This window comes from Numenius arquata, chromosome Z (assembly GCF_964106895.1).
Source record: "Numenius arquata chromosome Z, bNumArq3.hap1.1, whole genome shotgun sequence".
NCBI lineage: Eukaryota > Metazoa > Chordata > Aves > Charadriiformes > Scolopacidae > Numenius > Numenius arquata.
The window spans coordinates 25,280,317-25,307,641 of NC_133616.1; positions in this window are offsets into that span (position 1 = coordinate 25,280,317).

Below are 27,325 nucleotides of genomic sequence, written 5' to 3' on the forward strand. Positions count from 1 at the left end.
GTGTCCTCTCTTGCTTGGTATCTATCATTCTTGGCATTGCAGCAGGAACCATTCATAGTACCTTTTCATAGTACATTCATAGTACTTTTTTGCAAGCAGCTTTTTACATTAGCCTGACAAACTACGCCGTAGCCCAAATCTGCCTGCTCTGTGCTGTTGGCAACAAATTGTCCAATCCCTAACATACTTAAAGAGTGTGTTGACAGGACACTGCATAAAAAAATGAAATGTCCAGTTTCACACATCGTTTTTGTCTGCAGTTAATGGTTAGCCTGATTTGGCAAAATGCTCCACACTCCCACCTGGTGCTAACGACTGCCAGGGAGGTGATGGGTTTTGGTGCCCTCGCTAGAGCACTGGCGCAGCACCAGGCCCTTCAGTGCGGCAGGTGTATTGAGGAGCCATGCAGAAGGTTGAGCTGGTCAAACACCAAAGCCAGAGCTTTCCACTTGGTGTCTGGCCATCGTCTCGTTCAGCCCGAACTCTGCCAGTGGAAAAGCCACTCTCTTCCACCTGGCTGGTCCAGGCATTTTAGCCTATGTGACAGCCATGCAGGAATGATGATGACATGGAGCTTAATGCTCTTGTGGGTCCTTGTCTCTTTGGTCTGGGCAGCAGGGCAGAAGCCAAGCTGTGCTGTAATGGTCTCCTCCTTGCACTGAGAGACCTGCCCAGCAACGGGGAGGGCCAGGAGCAGCCTGTTCTGGAGCAGAGCTCTGTATCAGAGGCAGCTCCCAGGAAGGCAGGTGAGTTTTTGCACCATCTCAGGGATGAGTTAAAACAAAGGAAGGAAAAAGGAGGTCCAGTGTTCCCTGTATCCCACTGGTTTGCTGTTTCCATCTGGAGCAAAGCTCCTAGGAGCAGATCCCATGTCCCAGGTGAAATCAGATCAGGTTGGAATGAGAAACCGGGAAGGAGAAGGGAAGAAGAGGTTAGCAAGGGAAAAGCATCAGGGGCATCTGCTTTCACCCTCGCTGATCTGTTGTCTGAGAGATTTATCAGTCTCACAGTACTCGGGACTGTGAAGGACTCTGCTTCACTAGACACAACGTACTGCTCTTGTGGGCAAAAGGTGGGGGAAATCCAATGACTTGCTGCAGGTTTTGAAAAATAAAGAAATTCCTTGTAATGTGCTTGGCCAGTTTGCCTCAGTGCAAGACCGATTGAGCAAGATTTTCTGGGGGTAATTAAAAACTAAGGTGAGACACCAGGAATCAATGATGGGACAGCTTTAGTTCCACAGCAAGTAAGATCTTGCAGTAAATCAGAGTACGGCGCAAGGTTGTTCCTCAGCCCTGTTCAGCTCCCTTTTGCTCATTCCCTCACTAAAACCACATGGGGCTTTTTTCAACATGAATGTTCCAAATTTTTACAATGTTGAAGTGTTGCATGTGGGGTCTGTTGGTGATTTACTGTTATCAAAATACAGAATGTTCCTGGTCCTTCAGTTAAACCAAGAATGCAGAGAAGTTGCATGCCTTGGGTATCAAGCGGGCTCATTAAGTAGAAGCAGTCCCTGTGTAGGCATCCGGTGCTGAGCCCAAATTTGCCAAGCCGTTTTGACAAGAGTGGCGAGGCAGCCTGCCAGTTCACACAAACGCCTCACGGTTTGTGTTTCCAAGAGCACAGAGGTGAGAGAGGGAGAGCGAACACAAGGCAGTGTGAGTCTCGGCAGAGCTATGGCTTACCCAAGGCAATCTTCGAGTGGTGGAGGTGGGAGTCCAGCTTCCCTTGTGTTGTCACTTGCTGCAGCGAACGACCACCTATCAGTTGCTGCCAGCTGATTTACTCTTGGCACAACAACAATTGTGCAAGCGGTAATAGTGGCTGTGTCGGGAGCTGACCTTCGCTATTTGAGAAACAGGCTGTTGTCCTTACTGTGCTGCAAACAGTGTCCCTGAGTCTGCCCTCTTACCTTTGAGGCATCACTCTCTGCTGACTTCAACATAGCTGTTATCGCCTACCCATGTTCTTACAGGGTTTTGGCACTTATAATTATTGCTTATTTAGTTAATTGTTTCAAACAAACGTGGCTGATTTTCTTTTCCCCATGCATTTTAGTTGTTTTTATTTTAAATCTTAAGTCTCCTTCTTCAATGTTTTTTCCATTCCTGCAATCAGTTATTCCAATTTATATTTAACTTACACTTGAATGCCATAGATTAAAGAGTCAGATGTTGAAGGGAAAGTCTTTAGGTTTTCATGTGGAGTCCAGCTATGGGGTGTCTTTGTGTTCTGAGAGTTATTACAAGCCCACAAAAAAAAAAAAAAAAAAGGGAAAAAAAAGGAAAAGGAGAAAGCTTTTCTTATTGTTAAAAGGCAAGACCAGTATTTGGTGAAAATGGGCTGCATATGTTGAGGTCAGGAATTCCCAGCAAGTTTTGCTCTTAGTTGTGACCACAGTGAGAGACATCTCCGGAAATTCCTCCAGTAGCAGGTTCCACTGTTCAGCAGCAGCCCTGGGGAAGAGGAAGGGCTGCAGCACCTCCACGGCCAGTGACACATGCTCTGCTGAAACTGTTGCTGTTGGAAAATGCAAATTTTTGAAACCTATAGATTCTCTGAAAAAGGTACTGGTTTGGGTAGGAAAGATTGCTCGCACCCAGATAGGAATTCGGAGAGTGGGGAAGGGAACTGATGGATACAGAACAGGCACAAATTTCCCTGGAATAGCTGATACTCTTTGATTATGTGGGAGAGGGATTTCAGCTCTCTGCTGTGAATTAAGGAATGTGAGAACCCATTTTGGCTGCTCCACAGCTCTAGGGAAGTGTCCGAACCAGTGGATTAGAAGCTTTTCTGCAGTGGGCAGAGATACCTTATTTTTGTCAAAAATCCGTGAAAGGTCCTGTTCCCTCAGTGCAGGATATGAAAAACTCAGAAATCCCCCTGACTTCCATGGAGTAAGAAAGCAGTTTCCCATCTGTTCTATCTGCTTCCTTAGCAGATCACGAGGATTATTCTGTTTATCTGGTCTCCTTATTTTAGCTGAGCCAGGTAGCTGTTTTCACAGAGGGAAGACTAAGTGTTGAAATGGTGTTGGCAATCGGCAGCACCCACTGTGGAGAACATAGCAACAGAGTGACGTGCTCAGAAGAATTGAAGCAGGCAGAAGGCTTACTTTTTTTTCCTGAAGAACATTTTGTGGGAGGCACAGTACCTGCTAGATACCACCTCCAGCAACGGGCAGGTCTTGAGAGCAATCTCTAAGGGCTCTGTGCTGTTTTCAGCCCTGTCCTACAGGCACTAAATGCCACCAAAGAGTCCAGGGAGGACAATGCCAGACGGGATTACAGATCCCCAGTGAAAGACGGCAGGAAGAGTAGGGCATTACCCACATTTCTCCTAATATTACCAGCTTAGCTTTCTCTCAGGTCAGCCATAGGTCACACTTAGGCACACTTAAGTCAATTTAGTGTAGAAAGCCCCTGACTTATGTTGGCATGTCTTGGTGCTGGCATTGTGCCAGTTTGCTCTCCTGCTGTCTCATCAGCCTGAGGAGGACTGAACCTAAAGCTGCCAACTCCCCATGTAATTGCTTACCAGGTTTGGTTTGGGAAGTTCCAACACATGTCAGGATGCTCCCATCACTGCTTTTACAGCTTTTGCCCTGGGATTTAATGACTGGTTGGCCAAAGGTAGATGCCCTGTCTTTGTCTTTGGGCGTCAGGAACTCACCCATAGCTGTGACAAGCGCTGACTCTGAACCAGGCATGACACACAGCTTAAACAAGAGAAGCTGGGGTATCAGTGACAGCAAAGTGGGGGCAGAAGTCTCTTCTCTTCTCCTAACAGAAAAGAAGACAGTTGGAATGGAAGACAGTTGGAGTCCATGGCAATTTTAGGGCCTTTCATTTAATGGTCAGTGTAGACTTTGTTAAGAGTATCTGCCCACTGCATTTTCCCTTTTCACTGAATTTCACTGAATTTTTTAGAGTTGGAAGGGACCATAAAGATCATCTAGTCCAACTTCCCTGCCGAAGCAGGATTGCCCAGAGCATGTCAGAGCATGTTACTCAGGGCTGCATCCAGGCGGGTCTTGAAGATCTCCAGAGAAGGGGACTCCACAACCCCCCTGGGCAGCCTGTTCCGGTGCTCTGTCACCCTCACCGTAAAGAAGTTTCTTCTCATATTTTTATCAAGATGATGTCAGTCCTCTGCACCGGCTACTACCAATGCATCTTTGCTGGGTTTCTGAGTGGGCCAGATTCCTGGAAGGAGGCTCCTGGGTGCTCGTTGAGTCATCTGGTTGAGGGAGAGGTGGGTGTTCCAGAGAAATACGAGGGGCTGGTTTCCAGAGCTGGGTTTAAGCACATGCCAAGTTTCTAAAGTGATTTGTAGCCTGGAAAACCTTTGCAGAGTATGAATTTGCTGTTTTATCTGGCAGAGTAAAGTAAGATTTCCTTACCTCCTTCACAGTAAGGGCACGTGTTCGTAGAAAAGTCCTGCCCGCATCTGCGTAAGACTCTGTTTTCCACTCTCAAGTTTCTAACTCACAGTTCTGGCACCCAGAATTCTTGCATGCCTGCTGGTTTCTTGTGCCTGGCAAAGTCTGACATAAAAGAAAAATCAGTTTTGAGAGGTGCTTTGTTCACCATTTGAGTAAAAATATTGTCCATTGGCATAGAGGGAAGTGTCTTATATCCTGTAACACAAGTTGTACACCTGGAGAAAGAAACAGTAAGCGCCAGAATGACATCTACTCTCCGAATTGTCAGGCTACATGAAGGGTTTTAGACAACCTTAGAGCCCACATTGTTTCACTGCGTCTGCTACTCTGTTTAAGCACGATTGAAATTGTGTGTTGCCACAAGGGAGATGGTACAGAACAAAACCAGACCACGTTTCTTCCAAAGACCATTTGAATGACATGAAATAGGCTATGCTCCTGGAAGTTACCCACAGGATGCAAACCATCTGATTTTCATTAAGCTATTAGCTGCTAGTTCTTAAAAATAATATCCTTTGCATTCTCTTTCAGTCAGTTCAGTGTGGTCTAAGGCTTTAATGACTTTCTTGTGTGTTTTCAGCTTTAGTAATACTTCCTTCAGGTGTACATTTACCAGATGTCTCCCTGGGGCTTGGTTTGAGACAATTCCTGCAAAAATTTAGGTAATTTAGCCTATGAAGGTGGCACACCCTGGAAAAAATTGATATAGAGTAATTTTAATTTGATATAGCTGTATTTAATTTGCCTACTTGTTTCCTCTGACTACATCTGATGACAGATATATTAACTTGCCCCCACTTTCTCCCCTCCCATGTTTTCACAAAATCAATTTTTTCCTGGTGCACTCTTGCAGAAGCCTGTGGTGCTGTCACAGGTCAAACATCAACACTGAATAGACGGAATAGCTTGACCAAGCTGTGCAACTGCTTGTGCTCCTCTGCTCTTCACCATTTTTCAGGACCTTCCCAATCACCTGACAGCTGTATCACAGGAAGGTACCCCACAGTGCCTGGTGGGGTGTTCACTTTTGGAAGGAGAATAGGATATTGTCATAGGCTCTCCTTTACCATACGGATGAGGATGTAGTGAACTAAGCAATTTAGCAAAGGAATGGATGTGCTTCTCTTGTTTAACCCTCAGAAAAAAGTGACATGAGTTCTGACATCACTGGTCAGGAACAAACCTTGAGGAAAGCTTTTTGAAAGGGACAATATTATTTCTTGGAACTGCAGCACATGATATTATCCTTACAAAACCACATGCACTTATCTACACTGTTTCTACTTGTATTTTGGTATCTCCTCACCGATGCACTTGTACACTGAAGCAAGACAGAGAAGAGTCTCTAATGCCTAGTTATGTCTATTTGAGCCACAGACTGGGCCATGTGACAAGGTTTTCCAAAGGTTGATCTCTGTATCTCCCCGCCTGATGTGCAGCTGCATCACTGCTGGAGACTGACCCCCAAGCTGCCCTTAGAGGGCCTAGCTGCTGATGAAATCACTTTATCCATCCATCAATGGTGAAAGCAAAGGAGTTGTTTTACAGCTTACAGTATCACTCCACAGAAGTTACAAAACAAGAGCTGAAGAAGGCTACCATACTGGGAGCCTGGTGTCAAAGAAAGACTTGGAGCAGCAAGCAGCATGTACACAAATACAAAGAAAGGATCCTGCATGAGGACCTGATAGCACGTTCATCACTTAGAGCAACCTGTAATCCCACGCCTGACTTTTCCAAGGTGTGCTATAGCACTTCATGCTAAAAGTGTATTCTTTTCCAAATACTTTGGCGCAAGACAAAGGTACTCAGAGTACCAGAGAGTTGAAATTTTGGCTGATTCCTCAAAAGAACAATCAGGTAGATATTCTAAACCATGTGTTCTGTGTTTTGTTGAACAGTAATTTTTTTTACTCCGGAACATTTAATGGTAAGAATTACCTGGGCCTTCTGACAAAATGATTCAGACAGAGAAACAAAAGGATTATTTCTTGACAGAAGCATTTCTCTTGTTACTTCATAATGATTTAATACTCATCCTTTGAATTTCTTCAAATAACATTAGTGTTATAACATCGTGTTAGAGCATGAGTGAATTTTATTTTCCTTCCTTTCCAAACCTCTTCCTTCATCAAAAACTGAATATAGTTGCGAATGCCTTCCTGAGGAGTTAAGCATATGAGGCAGAGCTGTGTTTTTTTCTAGAGGTATTTTAAAGTATTTAAGGCTTTGGAAAGAAGAGCAGAACTTCAGTTGCTGTGGAAGTGCCAAACCTGATGATGCCTTGTCACAACAACTAGTCTCGGCTCTCGGCAAGCCTTGAGCAGAGCGACTGCAGATTTTCCCAGGAAATAAAACGCTGGCTGTCACAATACGAGCAGTAAATGCACTTTGATTCTGTTCAGATTCCAAAAGTCAAGTTCTCAGTTATATTAAAATTCAATACTTATTAAACAAAGATGCATTGTATGTAAATGAGGCCAGCTGATCAGGCCCTAGGCTTTGTCTCCTAAAAGGAAACCAAGGTGTCATATTATTTCAGTACTGACACAGAAAAGTGGCTTTTTTTTCTGCTGAATCACTAACCCTATAAACAACCAATATACCATACATAGGGCATTTTATAACTATTAACACCTATGGTTTAATTTTAGAAAGACAGTATAAAGGTTGTGTAACAAAACCTGTTTGCAACCTACAGCCCACTATACCACTTCTCTCCAAATTCCAAATTTAAAACTCCATTTGTAGCATGGATGCTCTTTGCTAGTGGCATTTATTTAATGTGAAATCTTTTCATCCAGGTCAATATTCCTACAGACTAATGAAATAGAATCTATACCTTACACTTCATGAGTCGTACTGATTTCTGAGCAAATCTGTTTGGGCTTCTAAATGAGCTGTTATGCTGATTGTAACAGCATAAAGAAGCTCTTCCACATTTTCAGGTATTGAGAGGAAGCTATGAAAATATTTCACCTGCAAGGGAGAGTGTTCTACTCATTAGAACTTTCACTTTGGATGACTAACAAAGAAAACTATTAGACTGCATATTCTACTGACTGTTGGTCTCTGCTGATGTACAGCTCTTGCTGAACTTGAAAAATACACCTAGAAATCAAATATACATAAAAATCATAGAACAAACACAGACCTTCTTGTTGGCTTGCACTTCAAATGTGGTTAAAGAAGATGGGGTCCTAGGTTTCCTTATCAATTTGAGCTTTGTAAATCTCGAATAGCATCTCTCTCACACTGTCTTCTCAAAGAAAGAATGAGATGTATGAAGTTTAACTGTTATTGACCAAAAGAAAGAACACCGAAGACAGATACCTTTTCAGTTGCCCCAGAGAACCACTATGCAAATAAAACCTTCCCATTACTTCTCCCTCTGTGCTAGTAGATCAGCATTAATGAAAAAGCACTCCAGATAGAGTACCTCTCACCAGCAACTGTTGTAAGAGCCTTTCCCATCTGCAGGGTGAAATGAAACTGAAGATTTATTTTGCCAGTCACTGGCATTGGTAAATAACCTAACATGAAAAGTAAAATCTCTGCTCTAGACATGGCACTCTTTCATATATGTCAGCTCTTTAGCTGTGATCTTAAATACTGTGTAGGCTAAAGTAATATCTTCATAAAACTGTATTTCCCTAGGCTTTTTCCTGATATTCACCACTAACTTAATTAATGCAGTTGGCAGGGACTAGCAGGAGCTGATTATGCTTAACCTCTATAAACATTTGCAACAGGCAGGGTGCCTACTCCTGTTTGAACCACTTGTAAAACTTGGATAGTAAACCATCTGTTCCTAGTGTTTTCCCAGGGTGCAAATGGGATCCAGGAAAAACAGAATGTTTTGCTAACTGCAAAGCAGATACCACAATGGTGATCAGGCTCCAGTTTCCTTTAATGGCTTCAAAATCTTTAAATTTATACACATGATGCCAATGACATGTATGTGAAAACCATTAAACTCAAAAAATGAAGGTGGGTCATTAGAGCTGATGTTTCTGTCCATGAGTAACATTTAGAGAGCACTACTTTACTCATTATTGTGTTCCTCCAAGAAAAGACATTTCAGAATTTTCCCTGAAAATGGGATGTTTTAGAGACCTCATAATTTAAAATAAAAGGCTTTGTCTGAGCAGGCACTTGGTGTGCTGTCACACCGCTTGCAGCCCCTTGCACCACAGAAGCATCCTGGGTCAGCTCTTTGTACAGCTCTTTCAGAAGGCAGAAAAGGTGTCAGGTGCTTGGTGTGCGCCTGGCTCGGCGTGAGGAGCCCAGATGTACCCACAGCTGGTGGGGAGAGTGCTGTGCAGTGGGCAAGGCAGCCCCACTCAGGGCTGGTTGCAGGGAGATGTCTGTGACAGGATGCCCAAGCCTCTGGGGAAAGGGAGGAAGGGGTCATCAGCAGGAGTGGCTATCTGCTCTGTTGTCTCCAGGTGGGGACCATTTCCTGCAGGGTCATTTCAAGGGAACCCAGGTATGGCCTACAGCTGGAGCAGGAGCACTGTGGTACCACCCTACTTTCTCTGACCATCCTGGGTCACTCTCCTCTCCTTCCCCCAGGCTTGACATCACGATCTGCAGCCTCCTAGATCAGGGTGGTCAGCCTCTGGCACACAGAACCACCACAGTCTTGGCTGGAAGGGGCTGCTGGAGGTTTCTTGTCCCTCCCCACTCAGAGCAGGACTGTTGCTAAGTTGGACTGGGCTGTGTCCATCCAAGTCCCAAAAAACCTCCAAGGAAGTGGCTCCACACTGTCTCTGGTGAGCTGAACTAGATCTGCACTGCCCCCTCCTAGTGTGTCATTTGAACCCCTATAGGAAGACCATTTTGGGTCTTAATCTCTTTCTCTTGAGTTTCCTGTGGAAGGCTGAAATTCACTGCTGCGTTTTCTTTTTGCTCCACTTCCCAACCTACATGCACACAAACCACACGCAAGAAAAAACCCACCCAAAGCAGCACCTCAAGTGTTAAAGGACAAGTGGGCGTACATCAGCAAGAGCAATTTCTTTCTTTAAAAGATCATCAGAGTAGGCTTTTCCCAGAACCTTTTCAGGGTTTGATAGGCAGAGCAGCATGCTGCACAGAAGAGAGGGTGAGCTGAGGATTTTATTTCTGTTGGTAACACCAGACTTGGAAGCTCTACACAACAAGGACAAAAAACAAGGTTTAAGTGGCACACAATCAGAGCCCTGATAAGCCTTCACAATGCTGGGAGGACCTGGGAGATATACATATGGTACATTATTCAGCACAACAGCTTATTTGAGGGTGTAACATATGCCAAGCAAGATGACATCAGATCTCAAGAATCTACATTGCACATTGCTGAGCTGATAACCATGACAGTTCTGAAAAGTGGGAGGAAAAGGATAAATAGGGTTCTGAGCAGAGGGTGGCAAATGAATTTCAACAACTGGAATATAAAAGAAGAAAAAAGTTTACTTGGTGAAATGAGGTAATTCGAGTAGCTGAGGAGGAGTCCATCCTTTCAGAGTGTCAGGAAATTGCAGGCATCTAGAATGGGGTTTGGCCACTTGCAGAGACTCATCTGTGTGCTTAACTGCCTTGTTTTCAGTGGAGAGAGATCTCATTTCTTATGGTTAGCACAAGCATGAGTAACCTTTTCAAGAACTAAACATTTACTATTAATAATGTGTTGGAGTTACTGTAGATTTCTGTCATGAGCTGCTGGTGTATTGAGTAGGACACTATAAGCCCATAAGCCCTACGCTATGTTTTACAATGAAGTATTTTCCGGTTTTGCTGGCTTGCTCCCTTCAGCATGGATTTGTTCGGTGTTGCAGCTCCAGTAGCGATGGTAATAGCTTTCACCAAAGTGGATCCAAGTATATGCTACATAACATCCTTTCACCCACCACTGGGTGTGAAATAAAGGAATTGTTCAAGTGTATGAAGTAACTATTTAAATCAGATTTGAACATGAAATGAAAAATCATTCTGTAGCCAACTGAAACAGCATGGAAAGTTTGCAGAGGTAGATGGTAACTGCCTGAATTGGAACCCAGCCAGTAAATCCAAGCTAAAATCCTGATGCAAAAGCTTTACTAGACACTCACTCCTATGGACAGAAAGGCACTCCTGAAACGGGAACAGCAATAAGCGGTGAGGACTTCTCTGTCATGCCTCATGTCAAAGACGGCATCACTTGCATCACACTCCCATCAGGCTCTTTCAAAGCCAACTTTACTGAGTCAGCCAGTGCCACCACAGCTTGCAGCACGCAAGTCATCCTTGGAGGGCTCTCATCCAGATACTCTCCTATTTCATTTGCAAGAGATGACAAGTGATGGGATCATTGCTATTGACCTAAGTATTACTAGCTTGCACAGGTGCAGTCCAGCTGAAATAGTTTGAAACTCTAGCAGCTCCCAGTCTGGAGGGAGGATAGGTGGAGGCACTGCCCGGGGGGCAGCAGCGCCTGAGGAAGTCTGTACGTGGCCAAAAGACAGCGCAGAGTCCTCAGGCAGCCATGCTCTGCTGCTTACTAAACACTGAGCTTCTTTTGCTGGAGCAGCTCTGGCAGGTGAGAGTGAACCCACTGCAGAACCATTTCAAAGTGTGGATCTCACCCAGATGCTAAGCAGGCCAGACCAGCAGGCAACCCTGGACATTCTTTGACATAATGGCCAACACATTACTCCCTGGAAATCAAAAAGACCAAGGTGAACCTGGGCTTTCCTCCCACTGAAATGCTGAGCATAGGTATGATCATGCAGATTTACATTCTGGCTTCATGACAACAGCGGGATTCGTGCATGGTGAAATTTTTGGGCCAGTATGTCTATGTCCAGCTTGCTAAGCATGTGGGGCGGTGCTGAGCACACAGCTAAGATCCTTCTTAATGGGGGTTTTTAGATGTTGTTGCTCCTAGATATCATCTTGCCTTCATCTCATCTCTGTTCTAATCTTCATCCCCCATGGACAGTGGAGACATCTAAATGACACCCATGGTGGCACACACAGCCAGTATTGACAGCCCTGGAAAACCCATATCAACCTCCCAGTGTGGCGGAGAGCTGCAAGACACACACCACACACAGCGAGGAGCTGAGGTATAGTCAAGTGACTGTCAGAGAGAGGACAACCAAAGCTCACTGCTTAATTATAGGCTGGGGCTGTGCACACAGCTGCACCCCAGGCTGTGAGATACTGGAGTCCTTCCTGCTGCAGATCCAGGCCACTCAGCCACTGCACACCGGTGCATCTCTGTGAGACGGAGTCTCCTGTTTCCATGGCTGTTCCTCCAGAGATGTGGACATCCCTCCCTGCCTCACAGCATTTCAAAACCAGCATGATAAGCTCTCACAAATTGGCAGCTAAAATTCACTGGGTTTGCACAGTTTTGCTCCCTCCTGGGGGATATAAGCAGTGGCCTCTGTGTTGCTCTGTTTTCTTCCCAGTTTGCCTTCCTGCTTCTGGTAATGTTCACTTCAAGAAAAGAGAGATCACCTCCTAGGTAGCACAGGGGTTAAAAAAAAAAAACACCAAAGGCAACTTTTGTGCTCCACTGCAGAGCTGCCTTCCCCAGGTGAGGTCCCCAGGGCTTCTGAGAGTGCACAGAGAGTGCTATTATAACATGTCACAATTTCTCCTTAGGGAGAGCATGTCCTACTGACTGAGAATCAGATTAAAAATTAATCTTTTTTTCTGAGCTGTTTCCAGAAAAGCCCCAGTTCACCTAAGCACTGACCCAGCTGCCTGCTGAACTTTGCTGCTCTGTGCCCAGAATGTGCACTGTTCACTGCAGGGCTCTGCTCCACGATCTGGATGGCCCTGTGGTATCAGAGAGGCTTGGGTAACACTGTGACTTTAAGGAGGATGCACTTTATGGGTTGTCAGGTTGGGAGTTTAGGCATGTCTCAATTCGCTTGACTCTCTTCATGGACTGGGCAGGGATCTCCATCCTCCCCGGATCAGACCTTTGCTGGGAGGTCAAACAGGACCCCAGACACCCTTTTCCATGCAGACTGAGAAATGTGGCCTGATGGCAAATAAACATTTAACTCTGTGATGTTTTTTGTGGGGACTTTTGGTCCACAGCATCAGGAGGCAGGTCACACTCTTGGCGTACGCTTGCAGGACCCTGGGCTTAAACTGACTTGGGGCTAACTGTGCTCTGGTGGGAAATGATATAGACCACTGGTGTGATTTAGACGTGCCTCAGCGTACAGACTAAAAAAAGAGAGGAAAAAGTGCAATAAAGAAACTGTTAAGGAAAAAAACAGAGGAAGAATTTATCAAGTGGAAAGACAACTTCTTGAGGAATACAGAAACTATATTCCTACTGCAGTCCTTTGGAAACCAGAGATGTTTCAGAGCAATTTGAAGTTATGCTTGTTATTTAAACAGCAGTAATGCTTTCCTTAGGCTCATGTTACTCGGTCAAGAAAAAAGAATGACTGGCACCACACCTGAAGCCGATAGTGCCCAGCTTTCCAAGGGCTCTTGGCAAATATTTTGAATTCCCTGTTGTCTACTTAGTCTCTTCTTCATGCTGCTGGGGAAATCTCCACAGAGGGGTTCTGGAGGCTCCCCTGTTCCCAGAAGGCTGCCCCGTTCTGTGGACAGGAGTGGGGCTTGTCCTGTGAGACAAGTGGTTATGTCAGGCAGCCTTTCCCTCCAGGTGGAGAGCTTCGCGGTTTGGTTTTTTTTTCCCTTTTTCAAGTTGTTCTGGGTACAAAATATTGGTGCTATGACTGCATTTCTGCCAGTCTCCGAAAAAGCAGATGTGCTATCTAAGCACGGCTGACTGTTGTATAAACACTCAGCATTTTCTGACAAAAACACCCTTTGCTTTCTCCTAAACAAAACCACTCAGCTGTGTCCCTGCCGCAGGCAAGAACATCAAACTTCTCAAACATCAGCAGTTTTTGAAATTTTGGAAAGTTAACACTAACTGCAAAGGCAATCAAAGTGTTTTCATAAGGTGATCTTAAGTATATGCTTTTGCATTATAAGCCCTTATCATTTCTCTGACAGAAATACAGGCCAGTACTCATAAGGACAAGCCTGTCTTTCCAGTCTAGTTAACCTGACAGGACACTGAACTAAGGAAAGGAAAATACTCTTTTTTTTTTTTTTTTTCCATGTCAGGATTGCTTTGGACACCACTGCAGCTGAACTGTGGAGCTAGTGGGTTCTTCAGCAGCAAAGGAGGATGGGGTGGCAGATCTCGCAGTGGTGTCCTGTCCTGCCCTGCCTGGCTGTGGCCGCAGAGCCTCACAGCAGCCCTCTCCCTGCACCCAGTGCATTCATTCCCCCATCCCCAGCCCAGAGCTCCCCAGTCTCTCCTGCAACAGAGATGCTCTGCCTCCATTGCCAGAAAACGCTCTGTCCCGCTGTTCATCACCCTGCAGGGCTCAGTGGGGTCTGGGGATCAGTGCTATGGCAGTTTCACTGCCTCCTCCTGCAAACCTTCTCCCTAGATGAGGCTTTAGATGAGTTGTGCTGCACATGGCAAAGAGTAAAACCTATTGCAAATTCAGTGTGCTTGGCTTGACCAACTGTGGATTTAAAATATGAGCAGATGGAGAAAACCTCCATATTTACTTCTAATTACTTCTTACATTGTTAAAACCCTCCATAGAAAGCTAAATTAGAGGAGATGGTGAGAAACATGAGATTTTAGATTTTACAGGGCACAAAGACCCCTCCCAATCAACATGGCTACATGTCAATCTTATCTATCTACCTCAGCATTTAAAGATTATCACCTCTTAAGCTAACCAGCTGCTCCACGACCCCACTGTTTGGAAATTGCTACAATAAGAAGACATACATATACCTGTGTACAATGCCACCTACGCTGGGCTGTGTGCTGTTCTGTTATGCTTGGAGTTTTCACCAGCTCTGTGTGCTGTACTTCATTTGACAGTACTATATCTCAAAAGTATTCCCAGTACAAAATAGCCCAAAAAATAGCGTGAGAGTATTGTCATATACTCAAGATGCCTTGAAAAAGGGAGCTCATGATTTTTCTGCTGGAATTTCCTCTTGGCGTTGCTTCTTGACTGGATGAAGACCCAAATAAGCCACTTGGGCAAAGTTAACAGCAGCTCCACATTTTCTCCCCCATAATCAAAATAATGAGCTGCTTTTTTATTTCATCTGCTGTAAGGTGCAGGTTTTCCATCACCTGCAGCAGCTCTGATCTTCTTCCTTGGAGGTGGTACAAGGGCTAAGGCTGACATCATAAACTAAGAGAGGCCTTTCAAGACCCTTCCTATACCAATTCTACCCTGGCAGAATAAAACCAGACCTGAACAACCCTCTAGGATCCCAACACTTCACACAGAATGAGAAGCTGGTGATGAGCCACTGTTGTAACAGTATTAAGTCACCATTGAAATGGCGGTTAATATTGATAACTGCTGACTGTGGAGATCTCACCCTCCTCCAACCCAACCAGCCCTTCTGCTCCAAGATGTGCAATCCACAGAAGAGGCTCAAACCTGGCAGCTGTAGGTAGGGTAGTTAGCTCTCATAGCTTGTTTTTCACACTTGTCCACTGCAGGCTTGGTTCTTCAAAACAGATAGTGCTTGTCTCTGTCTGGCCTCAGAAATCCACTTCTCCTGTGGGAGATGATTGTGCTTCATATGGTGGGCTGAGCTCCCTTTTGCTTTTAAAGATCCAAACTTACTCCCTGGCTCTGCACGAGGGTGGACATGATACTACAGTGCACGGCAGAAGTGATTTCTAGACCACCAGCTGCCCTCTGGTGTGACACCTGCTGACAGCTTAAGCCCAGATGAAGGCACTTTCAGCCACCTCACTCGGACAGGACTGGGGGATCAGGACGCCTGTCCCTTTTGTAAGGTACAGCCAACTGATAACACAGGCAATTTAATTAACCTTCCTCACTCTTACCCAGCTCCTCAGGGGCTCAACAGTCCAGTAGCCATGGAAGATATTTATTTTTCTTAGAATTAATCCAGCTGTGAGTTGGATTAACTGACACAGAGGCCTCTGATCACCACCAGATGTTTGCAAAGTACTCAAATAGCAATGTGCATCTGCTTTTAAAACTGGTTTACATTCATGAGGAAGAGGAAAGAGGAATAATTTGACCAGTGTTGAATTTGTGTGGTTAAGATGATGGATAATTAATTTTATTTGTGCATCCCCAAATCCAGAAAACTGGTCTTTAAGACCCATAGCTTCTTACGTTGGTTGGGGTTTTTTTGGTTTGGTTGGTTGTGGTTTTTGTTTGTTTGTTTGTTTTTACCCTAGAAAAATGTGATAATTGGGGTCCAAGTCTTTTCTGATGGAAATCCCTCACAGGCTTATTAAGTTAATGCAGAAGTACTGGTAATGGTTTAAACTCATCTTCAGATACCTACTGCTTCTTTTCCTGCCCCTTAGTTGTTTTCTTTACCTTAGCACGGCTACTGATCCCATTATTTCTCACAGGTTTTGCCCACCTTACTGAGACCAAGTCTCGGGCAATACATTGAACCTGAGATCTATACTACAAAGGACATGCATGGGCTGATATGGAAAGGTATGCTAGAGTTCCTACTGGCACCAGAGATAAAGTTCCTCTTGAATGCAATAGGAGTGGGCCATCAGTCCCAGGGTCTATAATTTGCTATAACTTTGTGTAATGCCTAGTGCAAAAGGACCCCAGCCTAGCAGATGCTCTGGGCCCTGCTGCCATGAATAAAGTTGCAGTAGCAGGAATTTCTGATTAAATGAGTCACATCCCAAAAGAGGTAGGAGCTTGTAGTAGTGTCAGTCATTTCATGGCAATGCGTCTCCCTCTGACGGCTGGTGCCAAGCAGCCCAACCTGTCTCAGGATACCTCTTTCAACACCCCCTCTCCCGTGCCACCCACCCACGGGAAGGAGAAGGCCTGCATCTATTACAGCAGCTGCTCTCAGTTTTAGGAGCAACGGGATTTTCTTTACATTAGTCTCCTTTTGTCCAGAGCTTATAAGCTGTTTGCTCTGGATTTACAGGATAACCTGGCAAACCTGCACCAGTACTGTATGTTCTAAAATAGCAAATGCTGTCCATTTTGGGGTACTCAGATTGTAATTGAAAAAATCGTGACATTACCTTGCTTTAGAAAAATCTTGTTTTCGTTCTCCACCCATTAACTCCTGTCAACATACACAGTGTAAAAGCCTTGTGGTTTAACACAGCTATTTTAATATTGATTCAACATATGTCAACTGGGACTGAATCTCTACCCAATTCATCTATTTGCCTGTCTTATCCATCTGTCTATAAATCTAATTTGTTACGCAGACGTTTCATTCCAATATGGTCTTAATATATACTGTGGGAACAGCCTTTGCTGATCCATGCTCCAAGCAGAGAACAATACTTGTGTTTTCAAAAGGGCTTGCAGCCAGCAGGCCAAATTGTAGATAACAATAGACAATCACAGATGAACCAATACCTAAACACAAGAAAAATTAAACGTCTTCTTAAATCTCAACAGAAATGTGGTTGTGCAATATTCCAGGTTTGGCTGTTAAAATAGCCATTTCCATTCCATTCCAATAGTATTTCCATTCAAACTATTGCAGTCTTTAATGTGTTACGAAGGTAGTGACAACAATAAAAAAGGAGAATAGGGCATACAGTGACACCTTCCAGACTAGATTTCTTCATGGGTTCATTTGCTTGATAACCCATTACACAGCATAAAGAGTGGGTTTTCAAAGCCATAGATTTAGTTAGGCAGTCACTGGAGATTTAAAAGGCAGAGATATAATAAATGCCTGTCCAGCGAGCCTAGTGCTTAGTTGCTGGCTGGGGTTAAATCACAACACTCTTGAGATTTTAATAAAAAACACTATATCAAGAGCTGGCTAAAAAATATTTGAAAGAGATAATAAACCAAATGATAACATTAACATATTCAATATTAACTGTTGTGTAAGGCCGAAACTATTTTAAAAGATGAGAATGTAATATATTCCTCCTTACTCCTTCCTGGAATTAAAATGATTAGGTTATTACTGAAAGATCAAAATAAAAAACAATACTTAAAATCAGTTTTGCAATAAACAGTACCAGCTTATATCTGTCTATTTTATTACAAATAAAGTTGTCATAGTACAACCCCAAGATCTACCACACATCTTTGCACATATAACCTCTCCAGCATTTGTTGATAGAAAAAGGAGCAAAATGTGCCTGTTAATCTACAGGCTTTAATTAGCTCAGATGAACAGCACATCCACAGGATCATTTTAAACACACAGGAATAATAGGTTTCTGAAAGAAGCAAACCAAGGATGACATTTTGGATGAATTCTGATGAGTTCTCTCTGGGAGCTGAACAGACTTGAGAAAGTTCATGTAGCTCATTCTGCTTTCCACAGTTCTTACACTCATGCTGATGCTAATTAATTCCTTTGGTAGTCAAATGGCAAATGAGAAAAGACATTGTGGTATACTTTAGAGACTCCAATTCTGCAAGGTGTTTAGTAGCTTAAAAATAAAGCATTTCTGAATCCAGAATGGCCTCTGAGTATATAACACACAACTGAAGCTAAGCCAGTTGCAGAGACAGGCTCGGATGTTGTTAGCACGGCAGTCATGGCAACCTATTGGGGCTTCCTAAAGCCTGGGTGAGCACAGCACTGGTGAGTTCACATGGTTAGTTGCTGTGGCTAACCAGTCACCTGGGTTAAAACATACCCCCATGCACCTGCAGAGGAAGCTCAAATGCTTCAGCTGTGTAAGGTGGCCACCGCTGTGTCCATGCACTGTGTGGGGGCGAGTGCTGAGGAGAGGCTCTGGCTTGTGTCCACATTCACTCTAAACCATAGCAACCCCTTCTCCATCTGCGTTACTACACACTGTCCTCCTTTGTAACAGTCCTTATGCTTGGCCAAAATGGCAGCAGCTTCAAGAGAGAGAAAAAAAAGGGAAGGAAGGAGCTGAAGAGTAGTCACCCTCCCTGCAGTTCCTGGACTGAATAACTAATACTCTTTTTATATTCTATCACACTGCCTGTTAGCAGCACAGATGGTAAAAAATACCCCCAAATGCAAAGGAGTGCAAAATAAAGATATAACCATGTGGAACCTAGACAGGCTGACTGTGTGGGGTAAGCAAACAGAGTACATTTAAATACAGCTAAATGGCAAATCATCCATTGAAGATTGCAAAGCATAGAGTAGGTTTGCAGAAAAAGGGAGCTCATCCCAGCAGTTTGCAGAAGGATGGGGGTCATGGCAGACACTCAGCAAACTGCGAGCTCCCTGTGTGACATGTGGCCCACAAGGGCTCAAAGGAGGACGAGAAAACGGGCCTGCATCCAGCTGCAAAGAAGTTGCCACATGTCTGTCTTTGACATTGGTGCAAATCCTGGAGTGCTCAGCTGGCTCCTGATGCAGAAGGATGCTGGTGGATTAGAGGCTGTCAGAGCAGAGCTAGGAATGATTAACAGATCGGAAAATGCCTTCTAGTAAAGGACTACAGGAGCTCAAATTTTGCAGCTTAGCAAAAAAGAGGGGTTTGGATGTGCTTGCTGACAGTCTAAGAATACTTGCAAGGGCACAGAAATAGGATGTTAAGAGTCATTATTCTGGCAGAGAATGGTATAGGCAGATTTAATGGCCAGATGTTGAGGTGTGATAAATTCAAGCAGAAATATGGCACTGTATTCTTAATAGGGAGAATATTTAGGTTTTGGGACCTCTTTACAATGTTGTGGTGGTTCCACCTCCATAGAAACTGTAAAATGGAGAGGGTTGGTTTTCCAGCTAGTCTGCTCCAATGCAAGCTGAAATTAATTCAGGACACTTCTCTGGCCCCAGTTTTAGAAAAGCTTGGACTTTGGTCACAGCATCTTATCTGACTTTCCAGCACTGAGGCACTTGCAGCTTCCCTGGCTCAGCTTTCGTGAAACTACAGTTCATCTGCATGCACTAGGCCTGCATTTCAGCCGTACAATTAAGGCTTGGTCCTGGAAGCAGATAGCTCGAGGGATCTGGCCTACAAATAAGAGAGGAATCAAAAGGTTTCAGTGCCTGAAATCAGATATTGCTATTGTCTGTAGCAGCATGCAAGTTGTTTGCTAATGAGCTCATTAATCCTTTGCTCTCTGACATCTTTCCTTTGAGGTTAGATAAAAGCTTTTCTCTGCAGGGACTTCGTCTTCCTTGGCTGCTTTTCTTCCCCAGGAGCAAAGACAGAGCCTTGCAGAAGGGTGTGTTTTGAGTCAGGAGTGTGGCTTTTGTGGAATAGGGCAAGCTAGGGTATTCCCTCGACATCCCAAGTGGTGGTCACATTGGATAATTTCTGATTTTAGCCTGCAAAAGGTTTATTTTGCTCAGAGGTGGTGGTTGCTGAAACTGTTCAGCAGCTGGAGGGGAGCTGAATCGCGTTTGTGAGATTGTGCTCGTGCTCCTGCCTCCTAACCCTGAAACTTGGATGGATCACAAGATTGTGTTATGGGGCCCTGGGAGCAGGTGACGCAGAAATAAGGCTATGTGTGGCACGGACACCATGATTTTTCTCTGCTGCATCAGGCCGTTAAGAGGAATCCATGTGAATGTTTTCAAAGCCCTCATCATTTTTTTTGTGTTGTTTTGTTTTGTTTTGTTGGTTGGACTCGATGATCTCAAAGGTCCCTTCCAACCAAGAAGATTCTGTGATCAGGATTAGCTTCTACATGTGGCCCATTCGTGTTGCTGCATTTTTGTTGCCTCCCTTTTGAGGCGTTCCAGCAGCCAAAGGAAGGCATATTAGCTGGAGTCCAGTAATGGGAGTGATACTGTGGTCTATATGGGCCCAGGGACTCCACAGGGACAGGGCAGAGCTGCTGAGGATCTGCAGGCTGGGAGCTAAACCCCTTACTGATGTTTCTGTGGGCGAGCCTAACGTGATGGCTTCACTTCTCCCCAACAGCATACTCGTGTTTCCCTGAAGGGGAGGTTTCTGGCTCTAGGTTTGGGGTGTGGGAAGGAAAACAGTTGCAATGCTTTGATGGGCAAAAACTCATCAGTGAAGACCTGTTCTTTACATTGGGGTGGAGGCGGGACTGGGAAGCAATGTGGGGGGGAGAAAACCTCAACTATTTTGATATGTTAAAGGTGGCAGGTGGCTATTTTCTGACAGTGTTACGCAACCATTTTATATATGCCTTTTTCCTGGCCCTCAGCATATGGGAAGAACATTATCTGTTCCTTTTTTTTTTCAAAACAGATGGAGGCTGCTGGTCGCCACAGCTCTGTCAAGAGTCAGTTCACTATTTGGAAAATACGTGGACTTGGTAAAATAAATTCCTCTTATGAACTGGCTAATCTTTGAAATTTAAGTTTCCCGAGTTTCCTGTATCATCTTCAAAGAAAAGCAGTAGATGCTTGCCCCCCCTAATCCCCCTCAACAATCATGATTTAGAAGTCAAATAACTCAGAAAACAGGAAATTAAATGAACCACTGCAAAATCCTGCAGATGATTCTAATTTTGTTTTTAGGGCTAATAAAGGTAATATGTTTTTATACAAAACCATAGATTAACTACACTGCTAGAATTTTTTTGTATGTAATTTATTTACTTACATTATACGTAGTGTCAGAGTCCTTCTTCTGTAACCTTTATTCATAATAAAAGAAAAATGTGTATCTTTTATGTAAGGTCTTTGGAGCACATGTCTCACAAGGACTTCATCATGACAGTCTCTGGAAGCTCAGCAGATTATCCATGAGATCTTTTGAGCTCAGTGTTAAAGAAATATGCTTCTACACACATACCAGCAGAAACAGGAGCAGTTTTTAAATAAAGACAGGCCCAGTGATGATTCCCAAAAGATTAAGGCAAGAAACCAAAAGGACAGATCTTAAAGAACGAAGAAAGCTCTGCTAACAGATTGAAAGTATTACTACTCCCTGTACACTCCAACGTTTCTGTTTACTGAAAATTACTGGCGTGCCTCTGCTGGGCTGGAGACAGCAGATGGCACAGCGTGCCTGTCCCTCCAGAGACAGTTGGGTGATGCATGTGGAATGAGTTTTGTTGGTCTCAACCCAGGCTGGTCTCATCTCAAAGGCAGTCATGGACTGTTTCACATCCTGGCTGAAGCTGCAGCAGAGAATCCAATTCTGGAGGTACAGAGCAAATGAGCAAACCTGAAGTGTGGCTTCCTACTGGCACATGTCTCCAAATTAATTTTCAGTTGTTTTTCTTGGAATAGACCATCCTCCTCCAGGCCTAGCACCTTCCACAAATATCAGGAATGTATGGCTTCTTAAAGAATATAAAATGCTGCTCAATATTTTGTGAAAACAAGTACCAGTGAGGTACCCAGAGTGGAGTTGTATTGGCATTAGTGTGTGATGCGGGACTACACTTAGTGAGAAAACCTGCCATATGGTATTCTTTGAAAACCTCCACCCCCAGGCTATCCTGATACTTACTGGAAGGTGCAGAGATTTGTAACAGAAATATTACAATTCTAAGGTAAAGTGGAAAAATTGGTATGAAAGCATGAGAAAAAAAAAAGCGAGGGTTAAAAGAATGGCCTGTACTCAGCTAAGGACATGACTGTAAGCGATAAAACTGGTAAACACAGAAGAATGTGTTGTTTACACCAAGAGCAGAGGGACTGTGCTCTGATAAAGCTACGCTCTGGTGCCAGGAGGATGACAACAGAAATCTAGCTTGGTGCACGTGCCGTTCTTCTTCCAGCTCTCCCAACAGGACAACAGACCACAGCTGCACAGATATCCAAAACTGGGAAAGAAAACAGTCAGGAAACTTGTCTGTAAGTTCTGCTGCTTTGAACAATGTGTGTGTGAGAGTGTCAGTGGGTAGAAGCAAGTTACACAGAGATTTGTAAAATAAAATCCTACACCCCTTTCAACAGGGTCTTTTACTTAGTCTTCTTACACTAATTTTCTATACAGACAGTAAATAACACTTTAAGTTACAACTGGGCACTTGACCTGAAAGCGCCCACCCCTGAAGCTGTGTTAAGAGGTACAACACAGCTTTCTCAACATTAGATCTGAAAAAAAAATAGTTAACCTATTATGCCCAGAGGCCATGGGAGCTAGCTCCCACCTGCAAGACATTTTGATTGTCTGTTGCTTGAGAAGGATGACAGAACGTCGAGTTAAAAAAAAAGAAAAAAAAAAAAGCATATTTGCACTTTCAAAATGTCATTAGTCAAATGGCTGTCTAGACCTGTAACTCCAAATGTGTAAATCAATGCCCATTTGGGAGCTCAGAGCACACACTTCTCTTCTTTCTACCTTGTAGGAAACTATCAGAAGCAGTCAGAAGGAAAACTCCCTGCTGTTCCTGACCTGGAAAGAGTGTTGGGGCTAAAATGCTGTTGCCTGGGGTGCCAACACAAATAGCTACGGGGAAAAGTCAACCTCACAGTGTGGCGGGATGGGAGAGGGGACAGAATGGGATAGGTTACTGCAATAGCAGAGACAAGATTCAGCACTGCATAGTTCTGTTCCAGTAGTTAATTGAAATGGCTTCTGAATGAAGTGAGAACAAATAAAATGCCAGATATCAAGCTTTACACTATCTGGAAGGCACAAAGGCACGATAAAGTGCTTATAAAGAAATGAGAAAAGTGCCCATAGTTCAGAAAAATAAACAGAAATGTCTTTGCTAACTGTGAAGCAGGTAGTCTGAAGTAAGCACATAGCAGTAATGAGGGGAACTTGCCCTGGGATCTGACTCTCTTAGCATTGAGATGTACACGGAACAGGTGCTCTGAATCTGGGAACAGGGTAGAAGCAGCTGTGATGAAAAGCCCGTGAAAGGTGAGGTCCGTCACATCACCAGAAAAACAGGAGTAACCTCACTGGAAGATGGAGTAGACCAAAGCAAAGGAAATAGACCCCAAGCAAAGGTCATCAGTGCATCATTCTTGAGATCACTGCTGAATAGCATAACTCCTCAGGAGAGGTGGCATCTATAGCTTGGTATCTGCAATACCATTTTATATTCAAAGCAAAGCTTATGGCAGCTGGATTATAACAGGAAATTCAGAAACTTTCCTGAAGATGAACCTGAGCCCATGACTGGAGTAGCTTAAGGTCACTTTTCTCCATAGCTTGAGGGGCAGATAATTCACCTAAGATGATGCAGAACCCTTGACAAGCTGCAAAGGCAAGATACGTGCTAGGTTTGTACAAAGTCTGTACAGATTTAACTGGGACTAGTGCAATAGAGCAGAGGTTTTATATTGCCCATTTGGCATGAATCTCGCTTGTGTACAATATCAATGTGTCACAGGGGCTTCAGAAACTCTTCAAAGGAGTGAAATTCTCTAACACCAAGAAGGGACTGAAGCTCTATACATATGACATTTAGGTAAGGAAAACCATCACATCTGTAACACAGAAGACAATTGAGGACACTGGACTAGAATTACGTGAAAGAAATGCACATCATCCAGAAAAGCTAACTACTATTCCTAGGGCTTATGACTGATATCTGAAGGGAAGAGCACATCCAAAATGGGTGAAACCTGAAGTGTCACTGCTAAGAGTGTGTCAGGACTGGTGCAGTCTCCCATGCAATAAAATCACATTGTGGTTATCTGCAGTCTGATGTGGACATCTGCAGTCATTATCACCATCCCCGGAGGTATTTGAAAGATGGGTAAGTGTGGTGCTTAGGGACATGGTTAAGCAGTGGTTCTGGCAGTGCTACGTTAACAGTTGGACTCGATGATCTTAAAGGTCCCTTCCAACTTAGATGATTCTATGATTATCAAGAAGTAGGTTGTACTATGGTTAAACTCCTCAGCAGATTCCAGACCACAGTGTCGGTAATCTCCCAGGTTTTCCACTAGGTGTCTATCAATAAAGCCTAGGGATCTGAGAGGGTATCCAGATTTAAAATTGCAATTTCTATTGCTTCTATTTCTAGTATCTTATAGTATCTGGAATACTCACTGGTGATCTTTCTGGCACAGCCTTTTGTGGGATATGCTTTATTTGTTGCCAGACTGACACAGTGAAATTTAGGTATATAAATGCAATGAAATCTAGCCTTTCCATACATTTATTACCAGTAAGAAGGCAGAACTTGACCTCCTGAGAAATCCCTGCATCTTCTCGTTATAGAGTCTCTTGAGCAGTCTGTCACTTTCTCAAGTCTAGTACAAAATCTGGTTTTAAAATACATTAAGTGCAAAAAAAAGTTCCTTCTCCCTTATATTTCTGCTACCTTCTGCAGGTCTGAAAAATCTGAATTGCCAAAAATTTCCTGTTTCTTAGTCCTTTCAATCCTCCTTAAAAATCAGTTGAAACTACCTCAATGAAATTTGAGACCACTTGCTATCAACCATGTGTCTTTTAGGCCCAGAATAACTCCATATCTATTTGCCTGCATGTATCTTTTTCCAGTACTTTGTCATCTTCTCCCTCTGACAGCTTATAAATCCAGGTCACGTATTTCTCCTATGTTTATACCTTCTGCGTGGTATAAAGACAACTAGCACACTAACACATTACATTTTTAAGGTGTATGACCAGATGGGATTCAATATGTAAAAAGCAAAGGGCAAAGGCAGGAAATCCAACCAGCAACCGGATGGTGGCTGAGGGAAAGGAACATTCCTGCAGGGAGCAAACTAAGAGATGGTACAGACCTTGAGTTTGCTGTAGCATTCCTAAAGAGAAAGGCTTGGTCAAAATGCCCCCAAATAGTGGAATAAAAAAGGTTGAAATCTAGACACTGTATACATTTACGTTTGTCCTAAATACAACAAATACAAGATGCTGTTCTTAACACTTCTAGCCGTGCTTAACTCTAACACAAATTCTAGATAACGTGAGTCTGGGCTGATGCCCTTTCCATGGTACAAATGTTTGCAGGAACATTTCGTTTCAGGCTCAAGTTTTCCCTGCTTGTGCTCAGAAAGCAACTTCCCAGCAGACCACATTACCTGCTGGCCACAACACAGAGCAAGAGATCAGGGGAAGAGAAGGTAATAATTTTGAACATTTTGGCTCCATTAGGCTGGTGTAAGAAGCAATAGGGAATCCAGATAGATGTTTATTGCTGGTTGTTTCAAAAGTGAAACTGAAATTCTCCTTTCCTCTTTATTACAAATTATGGCCAGAATATCTTCCTATTATGGAGATAGTGAAATGAAGTTTAAAACGCCACAACAACCCCTTAGATCAAGTAGATGGGTAACAACTAAAAGCTGACATGGCAGAGAAAGTCTGCATGATCCTATTCGTCTATTCCCGCCTTTGCTTAGCTTAGGTGGATGCGACAGAGTAAGGGCAAACCACAGCAGGATGCAAGGCAGAAGGGGGTTTGCAGCAGGAGAGCATCTTTCTTGGCACAATTCAGAGCCAAGAAAGAAAGAAAAAAATGAATAGAGCTCACAAAGGGGATGCATATTTGCAGAAGTAGAAAAGAGAAGTGAGTAAGCTTCCCCCACTCCATGTGTGCAAAGAGGCTCATACTCAGAGGAGCCTTGTCACTTGCAAGGTTTTGCCACATCACAGGGGTAAAAAGATGAGCAGTTCTAGGTTTTAGCATGGACCCTGGGGCAGTCTAATCCAATACAACAGCAATACAAGGAGTTAGGAGAGTACTCAATCAGACTAGCCACTTTGGGTTAAGCATGCTTACTATGACACTCTCTGTCTTCGCTAGCCATTCATCAGGCAGTTTCTCCTTGTTCTGAGCCTCCAGTGTGTCTTCTTAGATGGCCACACCAGGAGCTAGTGGTGTTCAAGCATATTTGCCCCTTCGTTCTTGCTGTTGTTCTGGGCTCAGCTATTCACTGGTTGGTATGTGATTCAGAAGCATCAGCCCATTCAAATTGCTTTCTAAAAGCAAGAGCTATCCACACATTGTGCTGCTACGCACATGCAAATGATTATCCAGTCATATCAAGTATAGTTTAGCCATCCAGGTTATTTATGTCTTAACTTCAAAGACTGCTCTACTAGGCAGGGGATATTCAGTGGTCTCTAGAACTAGTTATTTAAGTGTTTTCCTTTAAATGCTCTCATTTGACTACTATAAACACATGAACTATAATGAGATGGCTGTTTGAGTCTGCTACATCCCCATGCTGCTAGAGGATCCACCTTAACTTCCCAGCATGAATTCCTAGCTCACAGCGACCTGTATTATATGTTATAAAGGTCAGTCATTTGGGAACACATGCAAAGAGGAAACACTAATTAGCTTTCTACAAGCCTATGAGCATTACCAGACTATGATTGTCAGATTTCTCCACTAATGTACAGTGGAGAAACTGATGGCTCATGGGAAGCCTCAGGTGTTACTTGGGCAAATACTGGCTTCCAAGAAAAAAATCAGAGCTCCTTTCTGCAATGGCACAGTAATGAAGAGCCCAAGAAATTATTTGGTAAACACATTACTCATGTAGAGGAAACAGCTCTTTTGAAGTTCTGGGAAAAGAAATTATTTAGTCTAATTTTGATGTTGTAGTCTGCAGACAATCACTCTAACACAGTTCCTTTTATCCTCATAATAATATGTTTTCCTTTTCCTAGTGCTTATTTTTCTTTATGGTAGGTATGACATATTATGCTCTTGGGTTTCTTTAAGAGCTCTTTTTTCTCTCTCAGTGCTGGTTTCTGAAATCATTCATTTTTATCCTGTCCTCACTTTACTGCTTAAGCATTTGCAATATTTTAGCATTCCATCTATTTTAATTTAAAGCTTAGCCAATCCAATAAGGCTGTTTTCTCCCTTTTTAGACTGATGATGTGGCAGGATTAGAATCTGATCCAGGCTGCTATGGAGTAGCTGGCTCATCTTGGTGGGAGAGCTGGAACTCAGTGTTAAATCACTGCAAGAAGAAACTGTTCCAAAGCCACGCAGATTCCTCACAGTGCTTCCTACTCCAAACATC